The sequence below is a fragment of the Myripristis murdjan genome, chromosome 15 (assembly GCF_902150065.1).
Source record: "Myripristis murdjan chromosome 15, fMyrMur1.1, whole genome shotgun sequence".
NCBI classification, from domain to species: Eukaryota; Metazoa; Chordata; class Actinopteri; order Holocentriformes; family Holocentridae; genus Myripristis; species Myripristis murdjan.
The window spans coordinates 12,669,052-12,680,040 of NC_043994.1; positions in this window are offsets into that span (position 1 = coordinate 12,669,052).

Below are 10,989 nucleotides of genomic sequence, written 5' to 3' on the forward strand. Positions count from 1 at the left end.
GTATAAATTGCCTTAGATTTGAGGTGGTGGGTTTTATGTAGAGAACATCCATGTCCTTCCCTTCCCATGCTAAAACCCACTTGTTCCCAGGTTATGTCACACACAGGGGGTCTGGGGGGTGAGAGACAAACAGGACAGAGTTTGCTATTGTTCTATGTTAATATTTAGTGTGGGTAGCAAGAACTTTTAATCAAAATAAGCTTATTTTTTTAAATCTTTTGGTGAAACAAACCTGCAGATCTATTTGGGCTCGGAAGTTTACAAATATTAATAATGCGTAAAGTTAGTACAGGTTCCTTCATTAGGATGCAAAAGACCTTCAGATGCCAAATGTGAGCGTGTTACTGAAACTCAAATCTTCAGCTTTTGGCAATTATTTCTGGCTTTCCGAAACTCTAAAAGTTGCCTCAGTCTTTTGGGCTTTTCGAGCAGCTTAATGGAGTGAAAAGTTCATTGCAAATTAATTTTCTTCTTTCTTTTTTCCTTTTTTTTTTGTTTTGGTCATGGGATTGTCTGAGTAAAAGTAGATAAATTAAACTACCTAAATATTTGAACAAGGAAAGGGATTTAAGTTTGTAATCCATGATTTTAAATAAAACAACACTGGTTCTTGATGCTAAAGTGGTCTATTTTCCCCCTCATCGCTCTCTATTTCTGTCCATCTCTAACACTCGGTCTCTCTCTCTCTGTCACACACACACACACACACACACACACACACACACACACTATTTCCTTCTTGTCCACTGTGTTGCCTTGTGATGACCTTTGCTGATTGACACTCAGTGGTCCCAGATGACCAGAGGGTCCTCTGGACAATCCCAGTAGGTTAATAATTACTCCGGGCCCACAGGGAAGGAACCCTGACCCCCAAGCACAGCACAGCAAGGCATGGGCAGCCCACGGCACCACTGATAAATGAACGCAGGCACCATGGCTTCTTTTGCTTGTTAGTTCTGAAAAGAGAGTGGGCAGCACACCTTCAAAGTGTCCCCTATTTATTAGATAAAAGGAATGCAGAGACCTTGGGAATAAGCAATATGGATTAAAACTTTGACCCATGTGACACGTTTAAAGACATTTTCAGCGATGTGTCACTCAGTCTTCTGATATTTCTTTGCAGAATCACAGTTGTAAAAATCCTATCAGCTATCAATGTCCAAAGTGTCATAGTGTTGAAGATCTGTTCAAGACTGCAGAGGTCTTGGTCTGTAGTATTTTTATTTGCAAAGAATGGCTTGATAAACTTGATAAAAATAGGCTTTTGTATTTTTATTATTTCAAAAGGACAAATGTATAAATTATACTGACTGTGGCTGTGAAGTTGGAACATTAGAGTAATACAGGATTCGCTTATGTGCTATGCATCATGTCTTCTGTGTGCATGTGTGTGTGTGTGCATGTGTGTGTGACAGGGATAGGGAGAAATAAAGATTATGACAGAGAGAAAGACAGAGCGAGAACATCCAGCAGAGAGAAAATGACAGAGCGATGTAGAGGCAGAGAGGCAGAGGGCATGGCTTTTCTCAGAGATGAACATTAATAATATCCCCGGCCACAATGGAACCACTGAGATCAGAGAGATCACCTCCATTGTCCCGGCATCTCCTACTGACACCGACCGCTCTGCTCAAGTGAAGAATAAGAAGAATAGAGGAGGCATAACCTGGCCGCTCACCACGCCGCTCTTTTTAAAATACATAAAGGCCTGCGGTCCTCTGCCATGCCTTTTAAGTGTGTGTTGTGTAAGGATCTGATACGCAGACACGTTGAGGTAGAAGGAAATGTTGCAGCACAAAGTTGGCCTTGGTTTACGGCGAGAGGCATTTTGCTGTCTTTTGTAACATTATTGTTAAGTAATCTCTGAGCAACTATGGATTTGCATTCATTTGTTTCGGTTGTATACTAATTTTTGCTGTTCCACTGAGGTTTTCATTTATACTCAGTACTTTTGGAAATCCTTGGCGATAACACGCTTAAAAAAGTGAAGAGACATCAAATCTTAACTGAGATGAAGACGTTAAAGAGCTTGTAAAAACATGCCATGACAAAAGAAAAGCAAAAACAAATCCCAAGTGCCAATGAAATTTTTTTTTTTTTTTTTACAGAAATATTGTCAGTAAATACTATAATGTCTTGTGGTCATGCCCTGTACTGCAGAGGCTGTACTGTTCCACTATCCACTTTCATTAATAACTCAAAACATTACAAAAATGAACAATGTGGAAAAGTCAAAAATGAAGACAAGAGACTTAAATTCACTCATTCCTCCAATATTTCCAACAAGCTGTTTTTTGCATCACAGCTTTCAAAATGTGATCAGGGCACCAAAAAACTAGACTGAGCTTCTCATATTTTAGTTGTGGATTCTTTCTTTCTTTCTTTCTTTCTTTCTTTCTTTCTTTCTTTCTTTCTTTCTTTCTTTCTTTCTTTCTCATTTATTTATTTATTCATAGTAGATGTAGGATTAGGTAGAGATGTCTAGAGTGGGATGTTTTGTAAGAAACTGTTCTGGTTGGTCTGGCATTTGCCTGAATAATTATCTAGTTTGGTTGCATTTGTTAGCTACCTCAATGGAAAACATTTTGGAAATGATTGTTGCTATGGCAACAAGTCAGATTTTTTTTTTTTTTAATGTTCGGGATATTAACACCGTCTGTTGTGTAGGATAGACGATGCAAAACTAACGGTTCCTCGTCAGAGAGGTAAATCCTGTCTGTGTGCAGCTAATACATTACTGTAGCCTTGCCACTGTTTGGGTACCACAACATACTTTAAAAACATCTGTTATAATTATTCAGCCACTAACTGACTTCAACTGTATTCCTCATTTGTTATGTCTTCTTGAACTTATAGAAAGAGGATGTATGCGTTTGGTATCTTTCACCAGCGTAAACAATTAATTGAAGTCAAACCTTTTATTTGCCTCAAAATACATATAAATCTCATACACTGTCTACCACTGCAGAAAAAGATCTAGAAAAGTCCTGCTCCTACTCGCTAAATGAGCAGGTACAGCCTGATGTCACATCAGATTGGTGGGTAGTTACAGCTTGTAATGGCCCATCAGTCTGTATGACCGTCTTTGAATCAAATGAATCCAGTGAAGCAGTGACAGGACTCAGGCAGCAGGTTTACAGTGAAACAGTGGAAAATAATGCTTGAATGCTTATTGCTTAAACTTATTCCTTATGTAATCTGCAGTTGTGTTATTTATCAGACCTTGTCTATACTAAATCTTTTTTTATTTAGCACAATGATAGATTATGCAGCTGGCCATGCATTGTATGAATTAAGCATGTAAAAATTTTTTGTAACTCATCATGTTAATGATGTATGAGAATAATGTGCAACAGTGTTTCAGAAGAGGCTATACTGCCTTGGACTTTAAAATATGGTCTAGTCATCCTATCAGCGCTGGTCTTTGTGAGACCAGCACCAAAAAAAAAAGCCGAAAGTGAGATGAGGTTTAAAACAGACAGAAAATGACACATTTGTGCTCATGACAAAAATACAGACTGAAAATGACACATTGGAATTCAATGTAGTGACATCTATACTGCCCCACATGTGAGCAAATTACAGTTTAGGCCCCTTGCCATGTAGGTTACACTTAGTGTCGTTCTAGTAAATCAAAAAGGAAGAAATTTAGCACAATAATATTTCTCCACTATCACCTATTGCATTTATTGGGATGTCAAAGGATGAGGTAAGTGAGATTGTGTTGTACAGCCAACCATTTCAGGCTCAGTGTGCTGAGGCCCTGAGGTGCTGCAGGACATCACTAGTGAAAAGAGGGCCAGTGTCAATAGAGCAGAGGTGCACTGGCTGACCAGGGGAATTTGGTCATTAATCATAGGACTGGACAGCTTCAGACAGGCTCCTGTAAGGTGGACAGGTCTGGGCGAGTGGACTGCAGTGTGTCCTTGACCTTATCTATGCTTTAATCCACGTCTTAGTGTGTGATTTCATGTTGGCTTGTTAGTGCTCTAGTTGTATCCCTGCTGAAACTGTAAAGTGCTGCATTGCAGACTGAATTGCTTTGCACCCTCACTGATTGAGTTAGTTATATAAATATCTTTTGATTGATTGATTAATTGATAAAGCGGACAGGGCCTCCTTCTGTTGATTTGACCCCGTATGACAAAGGGCAGTGTCCCCATTTAGGTCTTCAGTTGTTATTGGCCTTTAAATCAGTGTGAGCCCAGAAGCAATGTTGTCCCAAGACTGGGTCAAGACCTCGAGGTGGGTCACAGGATGAGTAATATGGATTATTTTAGAGGAATTGGTATCCAGAGCTACTGGCTATGTCATGCTGTCAAAAGGTGCACATGACAAAGAAAAGCGAGGTGCACTGAATAAACAAGGCAGCTAATATTGACTAGTGAGGTTGTAGGCTAAAAATCCGATATATTTAACCATATTTTTCCATCTTCCATTTAGAAATTTAATGTTGAGTCTTTCTTCTCTGTCTGTCTTGGGACGCCCCATCCCTCTATCTGTCATTGCTTCCTCTGTCAATCTGCTCCTGGTATCATCCTTTCTTTCAACAGTGTTTATTCCAAAGCCTTATGGACTCGAAAGTCCCCACAACCCAGCAGTGTTAAAGCTCAGCCTCACCTCTAAGCATAGCCACTTTGGCAAATAAAGAAGATGAATGTGTACAAATCTGAAAGCAAACAGCCGAGATTGTCAGCACCACGGGAACACTATAGGGGCCAAGTGAATGATGATGTCGGTTAGCTCACTGACAGATCACTCAGTGGGCTGGAGAAGTCTCTGCTTCCCTGTTGTCCTCCTCTCCTCTCCTCTCCTCTCCTCTCCTCTCCTCTCCTCTCCTCTCCAGGGATGGGGACTCCATCCAGAGCCATTTTTCAGCCAATTTATTTCTTGATGCGATCTAACCTGGGGCGTCTCCCGCTGGGGAGGCTTTATGTGGTGATTAATGACGGGTATTTAGCCCGGGTACCTGGGGGAGCTGGAGCCCATCTGCACAACACTGACAGGTACAACACTGCACTCCAGGACCAGACAGGACAGGACAGGCCCGCTGCAGACTGCAGAGTGGCAGACAGGTGTGATGAGTGTCACTGAGCCACCAGCATCAGCAGAAACACAGACACACAGACTTCTTCAGAGCTGCTGAGCGGTCACTGCCTTGTTTGTGGTCACTGCCTTCCAGATGGACTTTTGTATAAACATTCAGTGTCACCATGATGACAGGAAGAGGGCACCACTTTTATTCCTCTCTTGTGTGGACGTGATTTCAGTTTTTAATGATATCACTAGAGATTGCCCATTAAGATGCTCCCCAGCTTCCCTGTGTGTTGCCCCACACTTCCAGGCCTTGCAGTGAAAGTGCACGAGGATGAGTCCAGATGATTTAGACGTCTATTATACGCTTGAACGCCTTGTCTTCTCCACTCCATCATGGGCCATCTCTCAGCAGAGCAGCCCAGATGCCAGAAGGACCCTAATGAGATTATGCTGTGGACAGGTTGGTGGCCAGTAGCTGTCACAACTAGTCTGCATGTATGTGATGTAAATCTGTGTGTGTGTGTGTGTGTGTGTGTGTGTGTGTGTGTGTTCATGTGTATGTGTGCACGATTGAGCGTGTGCATGCATACATGTGTGTATGCGCATGCTGCCACATTGATGGTGATTAATGAGCGAGGTAATCCACAGTCTCGTTCTGTCAATGATAGACACATCAGCAGACCCTCAGGGCCTGATGAACAGACTGTGTATCTCCATCAATCTGAGCACACACACACACACACACATACACACACAGGTTAGAAAAATAAGTCGAGCCAACTCCACGTCAGTGCCGTCTACTTCGTCATGGACTCCTGGTTGCATTTTTATGGGAGCCACATAATCAAATTATGCCAAAATAATTGGTGAATCATCTTAAACAAATGCCAAGTTTTACTTAAATTCTCAAGCCTCTTAATTGTCTCCTTTCCCATAAGCGCCAAGTGTGCAATGCTATGTGCAACTCGGTGCACTTACACCTCAACACGAAGTGCCAAGGCCATGCTAACACAATGCTAATGATAGGCTGTCCACAAAGCAAGCAGTCTGCAAGCACAATGCCTGAAGCCCTGTGGCTCCAGACTGCTTTGAAGCCCACTGAGATCAAACAGCGGAGCTCCATGGAGCGTGGACTAGGTGAGGAGTAGAGGCAGAACAAGAGACGAATGGATGGAAAGAGGGAAGGAGGACAATGCCTCGAGGACAGGGCTGCTGACTTCGGAAGATAAAATCATATTTTGAGGGCAGGCGTCCAAAACTCCCCCTCTTCCTCCACCTCCCCTCCTGCCTTCCCCCCCCTCCCGCTTTCTTCTCTGAATATGGACAATGACTGTTTGCATTTACAGAACCATAAATCAGAGGTGCCCATTGCCACAGAGCAGCTGGCACGTTTGCCAATAATTATAATTATTAATCATGCTGATTTCACGGTCTTCAGCGGGACGGCGGGAGTCAGCACAGGACAGGGTGCGGCTGGCGCCTCCGGGACCGCAAGGCAGGCTGGGAAGGATGGACTGAAGAGGAGTGGGGGAGGTGAGAGGAGAGTAAAAGAGGGATTGGGACAGGGATCAAAAAGTATGAGAGATAGAGGGAGAGAGCTGTATGATGACACGAATGGAAGAGAGATGAAACGCTCAAAAATTGACCCACACATCATTTACAAAAACTTTTAAACTTACGTCTCCTCAACCTTTTTTTTTCTTAAGAATTATTGCATGCATTTCACAGTCCCATGACTCTCATTTTCACGTGATTTTCTTAACTGTACACTAATGTAAAGCCTCAAATGGTGACTCCAAAAAGCCTCTGGAGGACTTGTGTTTAACTACTGACATTCACTCCAACAGCTGTTGCCAGTTCCCTCCTCCTACTCAGGCCCTCTGCTAACCAGCTGCCTTGCAGAGCCCTGTAAAGTATTGTGAGGAACTGCCAGCTTGTGTCATCTGTCTGTTCCCTTCTACAATACTGTAAATATGAGGATGTCTTTATAATTAGACGGTTAACCGACAGAATATGGTGTTTTGCTTGTTAAAATGTGTGAGTCTAGGGAAAGTGTCCCATGTGTGTTGTGAATTTTAATGTGTCTTTGTACGTATTTGCCGGTGGGATTTTGCTGTATGTGCATGTGACATGTATGTGCAGGACACTGGACAGATGGGCACTACATGGGCGTGAGCAACAGGGACCTGAACCCGTGTCCCCTTCGTCGGTACGAGCCCAAGAAAATACCATGAGACCTCGAGGGTTTGACTGTGGTCTGAGGCCAACACATGTCTGCATTGGCACAAACACACCGAGCAGATGTGTTATTCAGATCTGTGAAAAAAACAGGAGTGAGATATAGTTTAAATACAGCATGGAAAGTGCCAACACGTTTGCGGCTGTTGAAGAGGATAATGAATTAAACCTTATATTTAATGGAGAAAATGCTTAACAGCGTTGATGTGTGATTTTATATTGCAGTATTTGAAGTCACTTTCATTGCTCCCCCTCTGTCATGAAGTGTCAGTCGTCTCCTCAGGAGGTGAGAACATCGACAGCAGGTTTGATGGATGACCTCAAGTCAACTCTCCCTCTCCATCTCCTCCCCTCCTTATCCTTCCATCTCCTCCTCTCTCCAGCCCTCTCCTCGAACTTTCCTTATTCCATCCACGCATAACACTCTGTCCCCTGGGCAGGCCCGGACAGGGGGCCGGTCAGGGGGGCCAGGCCCGGAGACAAAGCCCTCTCTGGGATTCGAATGCCCCCCCTGGGTCCCAGTCCTCTGGGGAGAGTGCTTTCTGCTGGGCTGTGGTTGTTAATAAGCTGCTAATGAGGAAACAGACCTCTATTCTCTGCTAACATCAAGACAGATGGACGCATGCGGCATGTTTGTTTAATACTTCCTACTTCTATGATGGATGACATGGAAGAAAGGCTTGAACGAGTTTGGGTGATTCAGAGGCATCTGATTGGTTGCTGCATGTGAAAAGTTTGCTCAGTGCTTGGTGATTTTTACTTCAGTCTAAAGGTATTGCATGTAGCATGTTAACATCAATATTTTATTACTGTACTTATTTTGAGAAGTTAGTACATTTATACCCTTTAATATTCAAAACCACCATCAGGATGATTGACAACCTCAGATCGGAAATCCCCTGGAAATCAGCTGGGTGGCCTTATGAGAGGTTAGGGCACAGAGCAGGAAGAGGGCTGCTGTTCCTCCAAACTGACCTAAAGTTTTCAAAGTTTCCTGCAGTAGCACACAGTGAATCAGATCCAAATTGTCAATCCTTTTTAGTAAAGCGAAAAACAAAATGCATGAGGGACATCTTTGCAACAGGAAGTAATGGCTTTTATGGAAGCTAATGCTGAGAAATGCATTGCATTGCTGCAATAATATGATATGACTAGTGTGATATTTTAGGCCTTCTTACGTATAGTAATTATTTCTAACACAGTTAATCTGAAGATAATATTATGATTTTTAAAGTACTACATGTAGTTCCTTCAAATGTAACAGTACTGTACCTTCAGAAATTAATTTAATGAAAATAGTTCACACAAAAAATTAACATTTGTGATTCAATCAAAAAGGAATGGCTCAGTTTTATTTGATTCTTATTCATAAGATCAGACTCAAATTGATATCAGTTGTGATTCATTTTGATTCTGTTATCATTGTGGTTTATAAATCCAACATGCAAGACATACAACATGCTGTTAGGATTGATGCTGCCAGCTCCAGGTGGGCAAACTCCTGCAATTGTTTATTCATTCGCTCAAAACGTGTAATTTTGGTTTTTCCAGCGGCTAGTAGTTCAGCACGACAAGGAACAGAACAAATCTTTGAATTTCCACTGAAAATGACGTATGCTAAGATTGATCTCAGGATTTTTAGAAATGATATCAGATCATTCACTTGAATATCATAATTAATTGAAAAATCAATGCTTCTCCCAGCCCTACAATCAATACATCATCAGTTTTGAGTTCATGAGGGTGATGCTGTATGAGAAATGTTACACCTTATGCTCTGCTAATCTCTAATAAGCCTCACTGAGTGTAATTTGCTCACTGTATAGACATAACAACGGAAACTGGTGGTAAATGGTACAACAGGAGACACATGAGGCACATACTGTAGACACCTTAAAATCAGGTTTATAGTTTCCATGTAGGACTTTGCCTCAGCCCTGTTCCTCTCCACCTCTGCAGCCTCCTCTCTCTCAGCTTGTCGCAGGAAGCAGCACGCTGTAGTCTGCAGGCCAGATGTGACTCTAAGAGACAACTGATGGTATTACAAACACCAACAGGACTAGGAAGTGTGTCTCCTCCGACTCTGCATTGTCTATGTAGGTCCATCAGTGCAACAGGAGGCCCGGTGGAGTGGCTTGACGGGAGGCCCACACTGAAGACACCATGCTCGCATTTAAACCCCCTTCTGTCTTCCTCTCTCTCTCTCGACAGGAGGTCCATGCAGCGCGGGCCTGTGTGCCAGGCAGGCAGGCCCGGCTGTGTCCAGCACTAAGAGGCATAACCCACAGGTATTGACATGCATCTCTCCCCAGTAGGCCCCAGCGGAGAGCCCGGGGACTCTTAATAGGCCTCTAACGGGATGACCAGCCTGCGGACGGCCCCCTCCGACCCCCCAGCACTCATGGAGGAGCAGAGACGATAACAGATGGAGGGGGAAAGGGGGTCTTCCTGTTTGACGGACAGACGGAGAGAGGTGGGGGGTGGGCCGGAGAGTGACGGCTCTTGGTGGGGCATCAGAAAGCGACAGCGGTGATGTGGTGCTGTGTTTCCTGCCTGAGGAGGGAGAGAGAGGAGAAAGGAGGGATAGGAGGGAGGAGTGAGGAGAACGGTCACTGGGGAGCGGGGGGAGGAGAGAGAGAGTGAGGATGAAGCTGACATGCATGCACTAGCCTCTTTTAAAGGTCTATTTGGGCAACATTTTATATATTAAAGCTGTATGACAAGATGTATGAAATGGTGTGTTAATAAAACTTGTTACAGTTTTGAGATGTATTTGACTGTGCTGTGAGTTTCTTGTTTTTGAAAAGGACACGTATAGTAGTTTTTGACGCTGAAAATGAGCATCCTGTTGGATTGTGTGTCATACAAGCTTCTTTGAAAATGAACACACATGTCTTTTAATGTGTTAAGGCTGGTATTTTCTCTCAATGTTAAAAGGCAGATTATGCAGTTTGAAAGAGGAGAGCAGCCCACCTCGTTATGATGTGGTAAACAACGATGAATTCCACAGAAATGCCGATTCTTTGACCCCGTCATAACCCAAAATATAAGAGCACTCTATTGTTAAGGTTGCTGTGTGCATTTGACATCCAAACATCAGATTGAGGACAGGCATTTTACAGTGTTACGTTAATGCTGTGGGTCATTAGTCTTGGCATGAACCTGAGCGGTTTTATCAACATTAGTAAACAAAGTGGTGTGCCCTCCCATTTAAACTGCATCTGCATTTAAAATGTGCAATTTTATACGCAATATCAAATAGAAATACATTCCAACTCTGACGCTGAGTCTAGCTTTGGCCTGCACTAAAGACCAATATACATTTGTGGCCAGATGCATCCTGTTTTCAACACAAACAGCACTGATCTCTGGCTTGGGCTCTGCTGGAAACTGGAAAGGCCATTTTTCTCAACAAGAGTAAATTGAGGTTATGTATGTATGCACAACAATGTCCCCGAAAAACTGTGATGAAGTGTTGTGTCCTGCTGCCCGACTGGAACAGGGTTGTGGATGGCGTGGTGTTCCTCCCTGGTGGTGGATAGCATCATGGTTACCAGCTGCTAGATTCCAGTGTAGCATCCAGTGGCTATTAGCACAGCATCTGCTGCCGCTGACATATTCAATACAGCAAACTGCAGCACTGCTGCTTTTATGGCATCATGAACTGTAGAGAAAGATGCTGTGAAACGCCACTTTCACTTCCACTTACTGAGC